At 44.3% G+C, this 19,331-nt stretch overlaps 1 long non-coding RNA gene and 1 gene segment (V, D, J or C); both read left to right on the forward strand.

Moving 5' to 3' along the window:
* Positions 1–1,739: 1,739 nt before the first annotated feature.
* Positions 1,740–14,344, forward strand: LOC308462333 (immunoglobulin heavy constant mu-like). The segment is given in 5 exons: positions 1,740–1,808; positions 9,710–10,009; positions 11,458–11,790; positions 12,537–12,860; positions 13,863–14,344.
* An 896-nt stretch (positions 14,345–15,240) lies between these two features.
* LOC308462412 lies at positions 15,241–19,331 on the forward strand. 2 transcript variants are annotated; one of them, XR_013979127.1, is made up of 3 exons: positions 15,241–15,901; positions 17,404–17,540; positions 18,680–19,331. It is a non-coding gene; the product is annotated as an uncharacterized lncRNA (long non-coding RNA). The 2 variants fall into 2 exon arrangements; XR_013979128.1 differs by having other exon boundaries at positions 15,242–16,622.

Here is a 19,331-nt window from a genome sequence, read left to right on the forward strand (position 1 = left end):
CCCATTAGCTAAAGTGGTGCTTCAGGTTAAGAACAGTTTCAGATTAAGAACTGCCCTCCGGAACAAATTAAGTACTTAACCCGAGGTACCACTGTATTCAGCTTCAGGAAGCAAACTTAGCTTGAGCATTTCTCTGCTATCACTCTTTGCATTTCTCAGTTTCTAGTCCCACCAATGCAGTGGTGGGAATCACTGTCCTTTGAGCCCTCAAAAATGCCCCAAAGGAAGATTGTATTCTGCCAAGTGCCAATTAGTTACTATTTAAGGGATAGCATTCCTTATATTCACAACTACCAGGAAGTTTCCATACTTTCCACAGGTGCCAAAACCAACTGGATGGCACCAGGTTAAAGAAAGCTGGTTTTAATAATAATAATAATAATAATAAATTTTATTTATATCCCGCCCTCCCCAGCCGAAGCCGGGCTCAGGGCGGCTAACAACACTAAAATAGTGCAACATTATAAAAACATCAAAGAATTAATTAAAATCAAAATTGATGGCAACCATAAACTAAAGTATTGTAAAGATTGCCAAAGGAGGGAGTCAGGCTGCGCCCTGACCAAAGGCCTGGTGGAACAGCTCTGTCTTGCAGGCCCTGCGGAAAGATGTCAAGTCCTGGAGGGCCCTTGTCTCTTGTGACAGAGCGTTTAAAACGTGTGGGGTTTTTTAATCCCATCAGAGACTTCCAAATAAAACCCCACAGCCCTCTCCTTACTGACTGGCATTTTCCATCATCCCAAGCCAGCATGAGAAGGGTGATAGGAGTTACAATCCAGCAACATCTGGAAGGCAGAAGACTGCTACCACAGAACACCACAAAGCACTTAAAACACATGCAACTCCCACTGGTTGCAAAGCAATAATGGAGGATATTTTTGACTCAGTGACAAAGCTCTGCATATATGTTTATGATGAAGAAATGTTAAACAACCTCTGTGGCAGAGTTGTAGGCCTTGCTTTGTTATAATGCCGCAAGCCTGTGTAGCAGCTTTTCTTAGTGACAGCTACTGAGAAAGAGGCACAATCAGTGCCCTGTGAGAAAGGTGGTAAATTTAATTAACTGGTAACTAATAAATGATTGGTTTAATTAAGAAGCATGTTAGCAAGTAGAAACATGCTACTTCATAGCAACTGAAAGTCTGGATTTTGAAAACAAGAAAACAAGTCAACACAAACAAATAAGAGCGGGGAGAAAGGGAAGTTGTGTGTAGGCAAAAGTTTCATTGTTTAATATCTTTATATCTTATAAATCAAGGTGGTTCGCGCGTAAGATTAAGCCAAACCATGGCCTAGCTCATTGCAGCATAGAGAGAAACATGATTAAGTTTAATTAACTGATAATTAATAGATCCTTAATTAATTAAGAATTAGGTAAGTAAGTGAAAACAAATGGCTGGAGTTTTTCCTTGGCAAGGCTAACTGCAACAATTTTTGCTATTTCACAGCCATATGTATCTCAGGAAATAAATGCCTGGATTTTGAAAACAAGTCAACAAGTCAACACAAACAACCGGGGGTGGGGAGGGGAAGTTGTGTGCGGATGAATGTTTCATATGACCAGTTTTGGATCCCAATTATAGCCCCTAGGCCTCACTCAACCATGCTAAAAAAATTATTTCAGAACTTCATGTCAGCTCCAAGGACGTCATAACTGTAATTTCTTTTTTTGGCTTCTTTTCTGAGAGCATGATTAGGGGGGAAATCTCTGAAGCCCCCATTAGAACAGAAATGACATCCAAAGGGAAACAGGTGGCAGGTCAGTAGCAAAGGACCACTTGCTTCAATCAACTCCAGACTTTGGTTGGGTAAGAAAAGGTTTGATTATGTGTATTTTGGAACTCACTCCGCACAGAAATACATCCAGCGTCTTTCCACTTAAAGTATTTTGTTTTGAGGGACCCAGCTCTACAATTCTATGGTTCTATGACTCACCTTTTTGTGGGATTTATATTGTTCCATTTTGCTTGATGTTTTTGTCTTACCTGTTTTATCATTGTAATGGTTTTATCTGTTTTAGAAGTGCGTATCTTTTTGTTTTCACCCGCATTGGGACCTTAAGGTGAAGGGCAGGTAAGTAGCATTATAACTCAATAAATAATACTTTGGGGCTCTGGAAAGATCGAAATATAGATAAGCCAGAGGAAGGGAATTTCCGAAATCAATCCCTGTCTCCAGGCACAGGGTGACTGAAAACAAGCCTAGGAACGTGGACTAGCATCTCTCAGTGGGCTTCCAACCTCGGATAAAATGTAAGGTATAAACGTGATAAATAAATATTTGTGTTTTAGGTGTCTTGTATTGATATTCAGGCCTCCCAGCTGAGACTGAACTGTAAGGCTTGCTTGCCTCCACCCTTCAGCTGGGCATCTCCAAATCAGGCACCAGCTTAATGTCAGTCAGTTGGAGCAGGCGGAAAGGGTAGCCTAGATCCATCCCGTCAGCTTCCCTGGAGATAAGCAAGGAGTGTCTGGTTTACTTACCAGAAACTTGGCATGTGAATGCTTCAGTGAGAGCAGATGCATGTGAACCTGATCCAAGTACTGAGGGAAGCTCCCTGCCACTAAGCAGAGCAAGAGGCCTTCTCAGATGGAGTTATTTGCCATCTTGCCCTACCCTAAGTGCTTCCCTCCTCTCCATTACACATTTAACCTTATGGAAGCTCTTGGGGGTGGAAAGAGCTTCACCTGAAAGCTTGGACCAAGCCTGGTTCATAGAATCATAGAACTGTAGAGTTGAAAGGGACCCTGAGGATCATGCAGTTGTCCCATACAAGGATCAAACCTGCAACCTTGGTGTTATCAGCACCACGCTCTAACGAATCAAGCTATCCCAGTCAAGAGATCTACGATTCCCTGGCAAAATACTGGCTTGCTTCAACAAAGTTAGTGTGGAGTAGTTACAGGTAGGTAGCCGCGTTGGTCTGCCATAGTTGAAACAAAATAAAAAAATTCCTTCCAGTAGCACCTTAGAGACCAACTAAGTTTGTTATTAGTATGAGCTTTTGTGTGCATGCACACAAAAAACTTAGTTGGTCTCTAAGGTGCTACTGGAAGGATTTTTTTTATAGTGTGGACTAGGTGAGCTTCAATGAACCTGGGGCAGGAAAAGTGGGCTACTTTAAAAGCTTATCCTCCCACTTGGGAGGTTTTTATCCTCCCAGACTTATCCTCCCACTTGGGAGGTTTTTCACTTCCCGGGTGAGCATAATGTTCTGTGTAGTCATCAGAGAGAAAGGTAGCAACCTCTCCGGAAGAAAATTCTTCCCCTCCTAGCTGAATGGGATGCATGTAAGAATCTGTTGATGAGCAAATGGACCCTGGAAGTCTTCTTGGAGTTGGGTGTTCAGGTGCACTGTTGCCACCCCATCCTCCCAGATGAGTACAGTTTTCAAGGAAGCTGACAAGGAGCACGGAAGATATCTGAAAGTCAGCCCCAAGCCTAACATTCAGCTAGGAGATCGCCAAGCTCCCCCGATAAGTGTTAGGTTTCCAAGAAGCTGCCAGAGAGGAAGGGGCTTGCCTGACCTCCTAGATGAGCAAAGGCTTTACTGAACTACACAATGAGCTGCCCTACGCCTGGTGCTTACTTGGGATTTTATTTAATACCTTTCAGCTTTGAGAAACCTGACCTGGGGCAGGTTAGGTGCCCGAGCTCAGCTGGAACATTCCTGCCCTCCCAGGTGAGCAACTGGCTTCACAAAGCTGTCAGCAAGCCAGGGGGATACCAGAAAGTCTTTTGCAAGCGTGATGCTCAGCCGAAAGATTTATGACCTCCCAGGAGAGTCCCAGGCTTCAGTGAAGTGAGAAGGCAGTGAGGAGGCTACCTGAAAGCTTGCCTGGAGCCTGATACTCAGCTGTGAGAATCCTGACCACCCACCTTTGCAGTATGCTTCAAGGTAGCTTCCTGGAGGGAAAACCGGGAGGAATATCTGGAAGCCTGATTTTAAACTGAAAGATTCATGTGACTCAGCTATAGGCTTCGGGGAATCTGGCTTGGAGAAAAAGGCTCTCTACCTTAGCCAACCTGGTGCTCAGCTGGGCAATTGCTTGTATCTGGCTTCAGGGGAGTCACCAGGGAGCAATGTTTCCCAAGTCTTTGGAAGCAGCCCTGGGCTAACTCCAAAACAGCAAGCACGAACAAGCAACCAGAAGGTTGAAGCAGGAGGGCTCTGAGGAGCCAAGGCTCCTAGGTCCTGCTCTCTGCTCCAAAAGTCGGGGGGTGCCCTTTGGAGGAGAAAGAGCATTGTCAGAGCTGAGGCAGGCAGGACCCCTGGATTCTGGCTGGAGTGAACTGAGGAGTGGGACAGAGCAACTTAGGGCACTTCTGAAAGCTTAAACTCTCCATAGCTGACTTATTCCTACTCCCAAGAAAACAGGTAGGGGAAACAATCTTATTTTAGCTTGGGGAGGGTAGTGTTGCCAAGTGGTTTAGAGCAACAGCAGGACTGGGATGCATTTAAGAAGGAGTAGGATTGGCTCCTGTGCCCATGGAGGGGTGTGGAGCAATAAATTTGAAGCCCCAGCTTTGGAAAGGAAAGGTAAGCTGGAGCAGGTGAGAGCCAGGGCTCCTGGGTTCTGTTCTCAGCTCTGGGTGAGGGTGGGAAGGACTTTGTTTTGACCCAGAATTTTCAAGTTCCATCCCTATCTAAGTGAGGTTTCCTGAGTTATAAAGCAGGAAGAGGACATTTCCAGAAGGCTTGTCAGTAGCTTGTCAGAGGCAGCATGGCTCTGAATGCCAGTTGCTGGGCAATCACAAGTGAGAAGAGCACTGTTGCACTTAGGTCCTGTCTGTGGGATTTCCATGAGTATCTGGTTGCCCACTGTGAGAATGGGATGATGCACTAGATGGACCATTGGCCCAGTCCAGGAGTATGCTTCCTATGTTGTGTATGAAGGGCCCTAGAAAGCCATAGCAGTGGGGTGTTGAGACCCAGCAGCTGTGGGTTGTATGTCAGAAGGAAAGTTAGCTATGGCAGTCTAGAATAAAAGGAAGCCCAAGCTTTGTAAGGCGCGTGTTTTGTGTGTGCAGGGAATTGGGACTCTGCCTAAGCTCTTATGTGAACATAGGAAGCTGCCCTATACTGAGTCAGGTCATTGGTCCACCTAGTCCAGGGCTATCTAAACCGACTGGCAGTGGTTCTCCATGGTTTCTTTCCCGGTTGTAAGTAGAGATTCCCTGAACCAGCTAGGTTGCAATGGGTTACAAAGCACCAGCATTGGTTTAGAGCAAGACAGCTTATTGGGAGCAAAGTTTTTGGCAGCTCTGTTTAGGCAGATGGCTCAGATGTTCAAAGCACATCTTACTAGGAAGGGGGAAATTTAATGGCTTAGAGTGCTCCTAAGGACTCAACCAACCATTGCACAGAAAGTGGGGATGCTTCAGCTTAGAGAGGAGTCCCTTCCACACCTCAAAAACACACCTTCAAGGGAAATGGAGTACAAAGTTTGCTTGGGTCCCTGCTTTCTATCTGCAACATTCACAGGGAAGGTTAGCCAGCAGAGTAGGTTTGCCTTGGGAAGGGGCTGCTAGGCTGATCCGCACACAAGAAGCCCCCAACTTGCATGAGGGGAATGGGGTATTGCTGGCAGGTGAGAGCAGAGAGTTCTCATAAGAAGCGTTCCTGAGTTCCAAAAGATGGCTGAGAGCTGGAGGGTTGAGGGAGGGTGTGCAAGCCAGGACCCCAGGGTCCTAGTGCAAACTGGTAGAGAAGAGAGAAAGTGGAGGACAGCAGATCAGCTGGCTGGGCACAGACAAGCCAGACTGCCTGGCCTCTGCTCCAATGAGTTATTGCCAAGTGAGCTGGGAACCAGGATTTCTGGGTTCTAGGGCCAGCTCTGAAAGCCACACTGAGAAGCCAGAGTCTGAAAATGGAGTTGAGAGGGATGTGGGTTGATGAGACTCCTCAGTGAGAGGCAGTGTGGTGTAGCGGTTAGGGTGTCTTGATAGGACCTGGGTGACCAGGGTTCAAATCTCCACTCAGCCATGAAGCTCATTGGGTGACCTTGGGCCAGTCACTCACTCTCAGCCTAACCTATTTCACAGGGTTGTTGAGAAGATAAAATGGGGATCAGAAATATGTACGCCACCGTGAGCTTGCTGGAGGAAAGGTGGGATAGAAATGCAACCAATCAATCAATCCTCAAGTGGTCAGGTGCAAAAGAGGCAGGGCTCTTGCACTGTTTATGATTGCCTAGAAAAGGGGATTTCAGCAGGGGGGATTTCCGTTGGCAATGAGACCTGGCAGGGGCAATGCTGCCAGGGAGTGAGGATCTGGCCGGCAGGAGGGCAAACGACTGGTGGGGATTAGGGTTGCTGCCTGCTTTTCTGACTCTACTTCTGTACCTGTAACAGTAGTCTGAGAGGCACAAAAATTCTGCAATGAAAGTGTATCCTGGCTTAAAAATTTTCTCCTGCTAAATTGTGCTTTGTGTGTGTCAGGCACACACAAAAATGTGCCAACCCAGGGAGAAAGACAAGGTGGTTCAACTGTGGGACACAAGCAGTGCAAAGAGGGGGCAGAAAAGACCTGCTGTCATTGCTCTGCAGTTTCTGTACATTGAAATGTGGGGAGGAAAAAACCCAATATTTAGTTTAAGCCAATGCTTTACCCTACTAAGTTCATTTCTAACTTTAGATTGTGTGAGTTGATAATATAAGGCTAATAAGAATATAAAGTTAATACTAACAAGGAGGGGGTTTCCAACCAATGGGGGGGGCTTGGTTTGCTGTTGTTTAACAGCCACTTAATTGGCAGAAAATCAGTAATGCCTGCAGATTGACTGATTGTTACGAAGACAGGCCCCTGGCTTGTTAACCTCCACACACACACCCCTCAGCTTTCCTTTTTAAGCAGACTTAATCGAACTCTTTTGTACAAAACTCAGCTGACCCTGATAGGTCAAGTGGGGAGCCATCAAAGGGACCAGAACAGAGAATGAGAGTCGCAATGAACTGAAGGAGGCGTGTGTGAGGATTATGGGGTGGCAGGTATGAGTCAGCAGGAAAACTATGGTCAATAGCCAACTTTTTTTACAGGGCCCTGCAGCTGGGGGGCGGGGCGTCAGATGAGCCTAACAATTCAAGTGGGGAGCTATCAGGTGGTTTACAGAGCTGCAATGAATTGAATCCAAGTTCCCGGGATTCTTTGGGGGAAGTCATATGCTTTAAATGTATAGCTTGGGTGTGACCAAAATGGCAAACAGTAAGAGAAAATACGAAGCTCCTTTCATTAGTGCAGGTACATCATCGCTGCATCTGCATGCTGTGGGGAAAACTTCACCTGCTGAATTTATGCCCTGCTGATGGAACTTGTTGTCCAAAACTTTTGGCAGGAACTTGACTGGCTAAGACTGCACTAGAAGGAAAATGCTAGGCCAAGAATGGGGCAACTGTGGCCTTACAGATAATGATGACTACATCTCCCATCACCCTTCCCTTTGGCAATGCTGGCTGGGGCTGATGGGAGTTGGAGTCCAGTGACATCTGGAAGGCCCTGGCCCCTGGGCTGCCCAAAAGACCATTATTTCTGGGATATTTTAGGCCCATAAAACTCCAGTTGTTGATAACTGGATAAGCCCTGTTTAGGGAAGTTTTTAATATTTAATGCTGTATTGTTTTTAACACTCGGTTGGGAGCTGCCCAGAGTGGCTGGGGAAACTCAGCCAGATGGGTGGGGTATAATTAATATATTATTATTATTATTATTATTATTATTATTATTATTATTATTTGCATGGAATCTTCAAAATATTGAGCATAATATGGAACAGATTGAATTTTTTTGTACAATTTATTATTAGTATTAGTAATAGTTTTTAGTATCGCCATCAGCTGGTGCAGTTCAAATGTTCTCTACCACCGTTTGCTTGTTGTTGTTTTTCCATTTTTCTTCTTTAAAAAATTCTGCTGAACAGTTTTTCCATGTTTCTTCTAAATGCTTCTATTTGCTCTACCTTTTACTGAATGCAAGAGGGTGGTAAACAGGATGCAGGACATCTGGGCAGATACAGATGGTGCTGAAATAAGAGGAAGTGAAACAGAAAACAGAGCTAAATCAGGCCATGAATGTTGAGACCTGGTTGATGGTAGTAAAAACACTACCTAGGACAAATATCTGGATCTTCATCTGAAGTTCATTTATAGGACGAAATGATCCTAGGAAATGTGCTTTTGAAACCAAGCATGGTGACTGAAGTATGTGTCTGCTCTTCTCCTTCTGCACACTAATTAAAAATATTAAACTACTTTTATCTCCTCAAAAGACTTCAGTGAGAGTATAGACACACCATGCATTTAAAGCACACTCTTAACCCAAAGAATTCTGGGAACTTTGGCCTAACAGAACTACAATTCCAGGCACCCTTAACAAACTTATTCCCAGGATACTTTGGGAGAAATCATGTCCCCTAAATGTATGGTGTTGGAGTCTAGCAGTAAACAATAAAATGCCATTAAAAACTTTTTAAAAGGAGCAACAATTACAATAAGAATCAAAATGCACCCAGTAAAACTTTCAAAAGCTAGCATGTGAGTGCTTTCTCTCTCTCTCTCTCTCACACACACACACACACACATATACAGAGCAGCAGCAGCTAATGTTTTTGCCACAATTTTAATTCCATGTCTGCTAAATTTCCTAGTATTTGGCATTGGAACAGGGCCAGTTTTTTAAAAGGTGGGGAACTCTAAGTAAAAATTATATATTTTTGTTCGTGTGATGGCTCTAGCTGTTTATAATTTAGAAGCTACTGAGCCATGCAAGGTTCTTCTTCAGAATTAAAGTCACCTTCTGGTCTACTGGTCACAGAAACACATCCCTTTCCTGTAACCCACCCTTCTGAGTCCCCCCCTCTCCCCCACTAATGTTCCACTGATCCTTCCGCATTGCCACAGAAGCATGTCCTTTTCTCATGACAGGACCCCACCCATTTCATATGTTAGCTTAGGGGGAGAAATATTACCTTGACACAAAGCTATGCACAATCACTTGGCGTCAACTAATTAACTCTGTGAGGTATACTTCACAGTGAGCCTTCATAGGATTGCACTGTAAATGGATGTCAAATCAAATTATAGTAGAATCCCATGCATGTTTCCTCAGAAGTAATACCCACTGTGTTCAGTGAGGATTATTCATTTGGGAAGTGTGTACAGGATCCTTTGGGAAGTGTGTGCGGCCTTAGAGTTAGTGGTTGTTCAAGGTTGGGTCATGTATTCTACATGTGTGAGAGTATATGAGTGGCTTTTTAATGGATTAGTTTAGAACACAGAGAGAGTTATGTTGGATGAGGCCAATGGCTCATCTAGTCCAGCATAGGTTTGTCCTCCGAGACAGATAAATTTGTCAAAGGTTGTTAATCAGGTCTGAGTGTTTTCTCCATAGAACTCAGCACTATAAGGTTTTCAAACCTCACAACTGTAAAAATAAGCTTGAAAGTGGTTGGGCAGTGCCTGGAAACAAATCTTGGAAGATGGCATAAGGGTGCTGAATATGCTTCTCAGCAGCTTCCTTGTCCCTGGGATAACAAGAAACTGCAAGTCAAATTATGCAATAATTCCAGGTAGCCTTCAAAGCTTTTGACCAGGACTGAACACCAGATTCACATGGCGTGGAAGTGAACAATATCTTGTTTCCCATTCCTGGCAAGGAGACACAAATGCTTGCCCAAGGAACAGGTTGTCATCACATCTTTTTCTTCATTTGCAGCATCTCCCACAGCCCCAGTCGTCTTCCCATTGTCCCCCTGTTGCCAAGACCTCGCCACTGCCTCCCAGGTTACCGTGGGCTGTCTGGTCTCTGGCTACTTTCCCGAACCAGTCAAAGTACAGTGGAATTCAGGATCCGCATCTGACATCCGGACCTTCCCTGCTCTATTGGATTCATCCAGTGGCCACTACACCCTCAGCAGCCAGCTCACCATCCCAACCAGCACTTGGGAATCAGAGAAGCTTCAATGCCATATTGTACATACAGCTACCAGCTCCACAATCAACAAAGAGCTTGGACGTGAGTCTGGTTGAGCCTTTGTGTTATTTGCTTTCTTCCTCCTTCAGTGTTTGTTGGGTGGAGCAGAAAGAAATGAAATATGGATTGTGTGGGTAAAGGGATGGATAAAGATTGCAGTATTTTTGGTCCTACCACCTGACTTTTGTATCCTCAGAAGCACATTGAGCACTACAAAGAACACTCACAAATATTGTGGGTTGTATCCAACCAAATTCTAATCAAGAGTAGACCCACACATTGAAATTAAGGAACCTAAATCGGCCATGCCCATTAATTTCAGTGGGTATGACTATCAATGGATACAACCTAGCAAGATCAGATGTAGGGAATCCTTGGCCCTCCAGATTTGCTGAACTAAGACTCCCAAATGACCATTCTTACTTATGAGAGTTATATTTCAGCAACATCTGGAGAGCCAAAGGTTCCCCACATGTGCCTGTGATAGACAAGACAGTAGTGGGAAGAAAGGATTTAGAATTATCCAGTTAATAGTGATTCAAATTTAGGGAAAGTCAGGTTGCACCGTGACAGATTGTAGTAATAGGTGTCAAAATTCAGCAAAAACACCCTCTTCATTTTTCTTATGAGAATATTAGCGACACAGGATGCTCTGCACACACACATACACACAGAGAGACACTTTCTTAAATTAGTCTTTTAAGAAACAACAACAAAGGGAACGGTGCAATTAACATATGTGATCTCATTTCAACTGTTTATACATAGTTTACCAGCCCTCTTAGTGGTCCTTAAGCCTACTTAGAACAGACAATGAAACAGAAGAGGGAACTGCCCTCCACTGTCCTCCTTGGCCCTGGGCGCAGCAAAGTGAAATTTGATGTTTAAGAAAAGAAGTGGGTTTAGTGCAGGGATTCAGAAGAGAAAGAGGAATAAGCTTGATTCACAGAGAGTGAGGCTGTTCTACCCTCTCTGGGAAAGGCTAGCATAAGGAGAGAGGGAAATGAATACAGGAACCAAAGGAACTAATGGCAGGTGAATTAGAAGCCACTCACATTTAGGGAATTGGGGGGGATTCAGTTCAGTTTGCATTTCAATAGAAACTAATTCACACTACCTGGAATAATGCACAAACAGAAAGCCCATTCTCCTAAATTTGTGGTTCTCTGAATTTTGTGATGCAGTTCCCCTGCCCAAAAAGTGTGCAAAAATATACAAAAAATACATATATTCACAAAAAAACAGTGCACACAAATGTATTATGTTCAGGAAAATTGTTTCCAGATTGTGTATTTATTCAGCAAAACTGCATACAAGACATGAATATTAAGCACAGTTTGTACTAAAATCATGGCTAATTCTCAACTAAATAATGTAGACATGCGGAGAACTGAATTTAAGTTTGGGTAAATGAGACAGGTGGTTAGGTGCACCGCACATCATTAAAATACAGGTATTCATGAGACTCCCTATACTTCCTATTCTTCCAGCCTGTGAAAAGAAAGATCCCGTAGCCCCAAAGGTCCGCTTGCTCCATTCCTCCTGCAAGGCCAGCTCCAGAGATGCCACCATTGAGTTGATGTGCGTTATCTCCAACTTCTACCCCAACAATGTGACGGTAAATTGGCTGGTGAGTGAGAAACCTATGTCGCAACCCTCTTTCACTGAGCAGCCCTGGAAAGACACCCATGGGTACACCTTCAGTACCATCAGCACAGTCAACATTAGCCAAGCAGACTGGGAAGATGGGAATGTCTACGTCTGCCAGGTGTCCCACACAGCAACCCAAACTTCTGTGAGAAGCAAAGCCAAGATCTGTGAAGGTAAGAACTCCTGACTCAGTTCTGACTTGGTTAGGTTCGGATGAAGTGGGCATGGACTGAAAAACAGAAAGGCCAAGAGCAAGGGGCTACTTCCATTTTATGCTGGGTTTCCCAATGACCCAGAAATACATCCATCATGGTCCTTTGCTATTTGGAATGGCTTTCTCCAACCTTTTGCCCTACTGGTATATCTGAGGTTTTACTGCATTTATCTGGAACTTCACAGACTGAACCAACTGGAGGCAGGACTCTGTGTCGTAGAGGCAGGACTCTGTGTCATCAACTCAGTTTTCCTTTGAAAAATCTTGATAGGGGGCTTTTTCGCACACTCAGATTTCTCCAGTTTAGATTAAATGTTTGTCAGGGAGTTGAGGAAACACATTTCTCTTCTTCTGCAGAAGGCAGTTTAGCTTGATTACTTGTGCCGCCAGCTGTAAATCTCCATGGCACACTGGTGTTGAAAGTGATCCATCGGGGAATCTGGGGAATGGGCAAACACACTAGTTAAAGGGGTGCAAGTTCCAAAAACAACAGAGAACTGGGATTATTCAGCAATGGTAGAAGGTGCTGGAGTTGTTCAAGGGAAGGAAAGGGACTGGCAGGAACTCTCAGGTGAGCCAAATGGACTTAGCTGTAGAGCTACTCTGAAAGAGAAGCAAGCAGAGCAGGATAAGATTCTGTGAGCAGGCTGGGAGGGAAATGGTGGGAGGAGACTTGGGACTTGACATGGGTTTTTGTATTCCCAGACTCCTCAGGAACTCCCCTCAAAGTTTTCATCCTACCCCCAAGCCCCAACGACCTTTACATGGATAAGCAACCAAAACTCAGCTGCGTGGTAGTCAACTTAGAAAGCGAAGAGGAAGAACTGGAAGTGACCTGGTCACGGCAGACAGCAGGAAGTCTAAGCCCTGAGCCACTTGCATGGAGAGAGGAGGTTAATAACACCTTCACCGCATCCAGCTCTGTGATCGTTTCCGCAAGCGACTGGTTGTCAGGGGAGACTTTTATCTGCACAGTGCAACACCCATCCCTGCCTCAACCGAAAACAAGAGAGATTAGCAAGAAGAAAGGTAAGCGGGAAGCAGGCCTGCTCTCCACCCTGCAAATGGTGTCCCTAATTTCCCAGCAACCTCCTGAGCAGGAAAGAGATTACTGAAAAGGCATATCAACGTAGCACCATTTAGAACAAACACAATATACTAATGTGGACAGTGAGATCTGGCAACACACACAAAAAAAATTCAACATGTTGCATGTAGTTTGAGGGGGGCATAGTTGCTTGTGGTCCCCACAACCGTCCCACCATCACAACCCACATGCACTGCTTTAAAAAACCTGTACAGCATGTTTTGACACTTGTGCCAAGGGAAGTTGTACCACATAGGAAATGATGCCTCTAGCATACTGGTTTCCACCCTCATAAAAATGAAGTCTCTATTCCGTGTGATAACTTTCCATCTGACTAATAATAATAGTTGTGCAACATGTCCTGACGTAGATGGACTATTGTTGCTATTCTGTACAAAGCAGTTATGAACATCATTGTAACCAAGGCCCATTTCGCACCTTCAATCTGCCCCACAGGCAGATGCTTGAGTGACAGCTCTGGAGAGGCAGCGTCGGAGAACCAGCCTCCTGGTTTGGGGCAGTTTGGGGGGTCCTTGTGTGCTACGAAATTTCTGTATACGCCTGAGAAAAGGAGTGATGTGAATGTCCTCTAAATGGCACGTTAGTGGTGTGTTTTGTTCATTCACCACAGAGAAGCCCAGCAAACATGTCAGGGGGTTTTCTGAACCATTCAAGACACGTAGCCCAAACCATGTTTCCCTAAGCCGAGGGTGGGAAACTTGTGGTTCTCCAGATGTAGTTGGACCCCTGCTTCCATCAACAAATGGCCAGGGATTATGGGAGTTGTAGTTCAGCAGTATCTGGGAGGCTACAGGTTGTCCATACCTGGCACAGAAGCCTTTGTATCTCCTCCGTTCCCCAGCTCCCCACATGGTTTCCACTAATTTGACCTAAACTGAATAGTCATTTTCTTTTTCTCTTTCTGTTTCCCTATGCATAACCAGAAACCAAAGAAGCTCCAGGTGTGTATCTCTTCCGCCCCCACGATGATGAGCTCAGGTCTAATGGCCGTTATGTCTCCATCACTGCCCTGGTGAGAGGGTTCAAGCCCAGTGACATTTCCCTGAAATGGCTCAAGAATGGGAACCCTCTGCCTGAAGCTGACTATCTCAGCACCCCTGTCTACAGTGATGGCGATGGTTTATATTTCTTGTTCAGCAAGCTGAAAGTCCCCAAAGCAGACTGGAACAGAGGTGATGCCTATACCTGCATGGTTGTCCATGAAGGTCTGACCCTCAAGTTCATTCAGAAGACCATTGAGAAATCCCGGGGTAAAAAATGAAAACGGCCCTCAGCCAGCATTGCGATCCCCTCGCCCTATGGCCCCAGATTTTTTTCTCTCTCGAGATTGTTAGACCAACCCTGTGTAAAAAATCTCCATGCAAAAATGTACCCAAGGGCTGAATAAAAAAAGAACTCATCCAAAGACTGTCATAGATATCTATTATTGTGGCTCTTCCAGGAGAGAAGGTGAACTTGTGGGGGGATTAATGGGGAAATGGGATTAATCTCTCGAAAACAAATGCCAAATGTTTAAGGTTGGCAGCAGAGGGAAAATGTGTTTATCACTGTCACAGTTGTATCCTATTTCCAACAAGGAGCCCAGGCCTTCAAATATCAGGTAATGCCAAGCTAGCCTCACAACAGCCTTGAGGAAGCATGGTTTCTCCCCAAGGCCACCCAGTGAATCTTCATTACCAAGTGGTGACTTGACTCTCCAAGCCTCACACACATCTCCCCGCACCGAGTCCCAACACTCTGCTCACTGCTCCACACTGCCTACCCTCTGCACATGCTCAGAAGGGCACACTCTCATTTTCCATTTGGGAGAGCAAAAAGTGTTTCAGTCGGTCATACTGCAAGGACATATAAAGATACATGGTGTGGTCTCAAAAGGAACACACAGACACACATGCACACCACAGGATTTTTTTTTATACAAAAGAAACACTAAAAAATAAGAGACAAAATGGCAGAGAAACAGATGTGTTTTACAATTTCCTGTTGTATTCTAAAAAAAAATTAAAGGCAAGCTTTGGTCAGTATAGTCACTTTCTTGGCATCTATTTACAGAGAGAGGAAGGGCAACAGAAAATTATGTTTTCTGATATAATCTCTCCTCCCCCATCAAACAGGTACAAAGCATATGATATAAAAGCTGGCGTCAGAGGTTGGCCAAAAAACAATCAGATAATGTTTTATCTTTGTGAAATATTGGTGGCGGTAAAGGTTAGAAGAAGTAGAATTTGGAAATGGGTGTGTGTGTGTAAGGGGTCTTACAGGGAAAGTGAGGCATCTTCCTCCCCTGACCCCCCGCCCCCCCCCCAAGACAGTGACAATCTAGAGGCACCTCTTGTAGGAAGCAAGTAAATCCAAATTCACAAAGCATTCAGGCCAGATTAATGGAGTGCTCACACACTGCGGAGTGAAAGAATTGAAAGTAACATTTCCTTTGACTTAAGGGGCTTGTGAACTCTGCCTCAGATTCAGCTGGGCCTTTAAAAATGACTCGGGAATATACACAAGACCTCAAGCACAGAGTGTGCCCTTGTTCACCTAACAAGGCTAGAAACATCATAAGAGACACAACAGCTTGACACTGGTACCTAGGGATTTGGGCATTTTTTTTGCATTTGAACGTATAAGAGAAAACTATTTAGGGCCAACAGAGCAAACAAAGAGATGGGGGGGCACAAAACCAACCTAAAATATCCACATGCCCACAGAGAAGCGCATGGATAAATGAACATGTGCACACAAAATTCATTATGCCCTCCTCATGTGGAAAGAAAGTGGCCAGCCCTTATTTGAGACAGCTCTATAGAAGCTGCAGTTGTAAGAGATGTGTTTCTTGCATTACAAAAGTTAAGTCAGTCATGGGATATTTGTGCCTTATATGTGGCCTCTTGATTTTGTTAGCAAAGTGATTGGAATAAAGCAGAGATAATCCAGAGAGAAAGGAGACAGATAAAACTGTACTGAGGTAAACAGGGCAAAACCAGTTTATGAAATAAAACAGGGAGATTTGTCTCTCTTAGGTCAGATCTATGCAGCTAATGGGAGGAATCCTTCAGAACCACATATCTCTACTTCTCCTCCAGCTGTCAAATCTCAACTGCCTTTCTCATGGACAGCTAAATCCCAAATGACAGGAATCTCCAGTCAATCAGAGTCTGCTGTCATAAAGACTAGTAGCAGAATCAACCCCTTCAAGTCATGCACTGCATTTCCAACAGACTCAACAGACAGAGACTCGCAAACTTCTTCTTTTTTCTACACTGTCCCCACCAAATGCTTGGCTACTTCTACACCAAGGTTAACCACTGCCATGTTTAGTGTACTTGTTGGTGTTGGGTTTGGGAGCTAGGCCTCCAGATTCAAATCCCTGCTCAGCCATGAAGCTCACTGCGTGGCCTTTTTAAAACAACTTGCTCCCTCATAAAATAAGCTTACTAAGGCTGAATTAAGATATCCCTGCTGTCTCCAAATATCACAAGTTTTCCACAGGATTATTTCATCCTGTCGTTCCCAATGCCTCGTCGTTGCCATCAAGGATAGGATCCACTTGGTCATGTGGCAAACATGTCTAGCAACTGTTTTCAACGCTTCTGCAGATTCGTAATACTCAGATGCTCAGTAACATGGCCAAAAGGGCATCACAAGTGGTGCCCTAGAGACATGAGAAATAAACCCAGAAGAACTGGGTGAACCAGTGTTTCGGCAGAGAGACTGGAAACAAAGGGAGGGAGAGCTCTCATGAGAGTGAACCTACTTTGTATGCCTTGGCCTAAATGTAACATGGGGTGAACAAACCACTAGTACAAAATTTAGATGATCATAGTTCGTGTTATGTAGAATTTGGAGACAAACCAACACTTGTGCATTTCATTCATACTCGCAGTGCATCATAGGCTTCATAGTTGCCATCAGACTAAAATAATAATACTATATCAATGATGCAGCATGACTGTGAATGAAGTGTGGATGAAAAGGATTATCTGACACCTGTATAACATTAAAGATAAGACTAGATGGGAACAAACATTTGCATAACCCTCCATAAGAGTTAAGTACAGTGGTACCTTGGTTTAAGAACAGCTTAGTTTATGAACAACTTGGATTAAGAACACTGCAAACCCAGAAGTAGGTGTTTTGGTTGTGAAATTTGCCTTGGAAACAGAACATGTTCCACTTCTTGTTGAGTGTGTTCCATTTGTGAATTGAGTCCCCCGTTGCTATGGGAAAGCATGCTTTGGTTTAAGAACACTTTGGTTTAAGAATGGACTTCCGGAACGGATTAACTTCTTAAACCAAGGTACCACTGTACAATCATATTCTAGGGGAAGGCAGGCTCCATATTTATGCAGAATGATGGGATTCAGAAGTAGATGGATATACTTGTGGGTCAATAGATAGATGGACTATTCATATTGGGGAATTTTATATTTATGAACACTGAGAATGGCGTCTCTTTCTTCCCCACAGTGATAATAATATCGACAGAGGTTGATCTCAGCGACGAGGTCGAAGAGGAACTGGAAAAATTATGGACCACCATCTTGGTTTTCTTCATTCTCTTCCTCATCAGTGTGTGTTACAGCACCACAATGACACTCTTCAAGGTGAGGGGAAAGGAAGGGGAAAACACATATCAGCATTTGCATTCGGCAGTGAGAGCGCCCGAAGGAGGACGAAAGCAACAACTAAAACCCAAGAGATAAGTTAAAATATATGTATCATTCGCTGCTTGCTGGGGAGGAGAGAGGGGCGTAGAATATAGGTTGCACACACACCAGACATTTAAAGCTCTTCCCCCAGAGAATCCTGGGAACTGTCATTTATTCCTCACATTTATTTATCTCCCAGCAGCCTTAGCAAACCACAATTCCCATTATTCTTTGGGGGAAGCCATGTGCTTTAAACGTATGGTGTGTAGGCAGCCTATTTCTTTAACCTCCTAATCTGCTCTCCTTCCTCTTTAACAAACCTCTATAGGGTCCAGAACTTGTGGAAATTTCCAAGGATCTGCTACCACTCTGGATCATAAGTGGAGTCTGAAAGGCTCAAGGCACAGGGCTGTAATTAAACAAAAACAAAAACACTGCATTTGTTTGAGGAAAATGTTCTTTATGTGGCATTTCAAAGTGGAAGAAAAGAAATATCTTTAAATGGCACAAGTGTAATAACAGTACATTCAAGAGAACTTAGGCAAAAGTCCTGCACTGACTGCATTTGAACATTCCTTCAGCCATTGGTTGGCAGAAAGAGTTTTGCTTCTAAATAACCTCTTACTAATGTAGGCAAGATACGACATTTTTGAAGGTTCAAAGAACAGCATGGGACTAGATTCAGGTAGGTAGCCGTGCTGGTCCGATGCAGTCGAAATAAATAAAAAAATTGTCCAGTAGCACCTTAGAGACCAACTAAGTATGTTCTGGGTATAAGCTTTCATGTGCAGGCACACTTCTTCAGATAACCTGTTTGCATAAGGGCTTTCAAAAAGCCCTGTACTGTTCTTTTCTATGTATCTACGTATCTGTTTATTTGAAGTCACAACAGTCAGTGTTTCGAAATGCAGCATCACCTGATGTACCTAAGACATCAGGTGACTGACACATGGGAGCCCCCATCTACCTGTTAAATCATGCCCTCTGCAGTGGGCAGCTAAGGATCTGGTCCACCAGTCAAAAAAGGTTCCCCAGCTCTGTTCAACACTCACCCCTGTCCTCTCTCCCCCACTCTTCACCCTCCATCCCAACAGGTAAAATGGATTTTCTCCACTGTGGCAGACCTGAAGAAGCAGCCTGTAGGCCCTGAATACAAGAATGTCATCCCACAGACATTCTAGGAGCATTTTCCTAGGAATCTCATCCTCCATCTTCAAAGGTGAAAAGAGGAAGCCACTGCTTGGACCCGCAGCTTCATCTCCAGTGTCAACATCCCGGGTCTTCTCTCATTTCCTATCTCATTCAGCTCCTCCTTCTCTCCTGGCAAGTGATGAGGCCCTTTCAGCGCAGCGATTGTCTTAGGGGGAGGCAATTATCCTGAATGCCATGTGTTGGGACAGTGCCTTCAAGAGGAAACACTTTTATGTGGTCCGATATCTTAACTGGCTTCCACCAAGAGTCAGAAACATCTGCTTCTCCCACCTAGTAAAGAACAGAAGGACAGTCACCCCTACAAATAAAAATATGCCTTTTCAGTGGTGGTGCCCCTGTTGTGGAATGGTCTCCCTAGAGAGATTCTGCTGGCACAGGTGAATAAATACTAGCAGGTGAATAATAGATTCTACTCCCAGGCTTTTAAGCAGTGATGGTTTTACTCTTATTGTTGCTTTTGCTGCTCTTATTTTGTGGGGGGTTTAAAAAAAATATTTTACTATTTTAGATTTAGTGTGCATGTGTGTGTGTGTG

Source organism: Podarcis pityusensis, assembly GCF_964106645.2.
Source record: "Podarcis pityusensis genome assembly, chromosome: 13".
In the NCBI taxonomy this organism is placed as follows: domain Eukaryota; kingdom Metazoa; phylum Chordata; class Lepidosauria; order Squamata; family Lacertidae; genus Podarcis; species Podarcis pityusensis.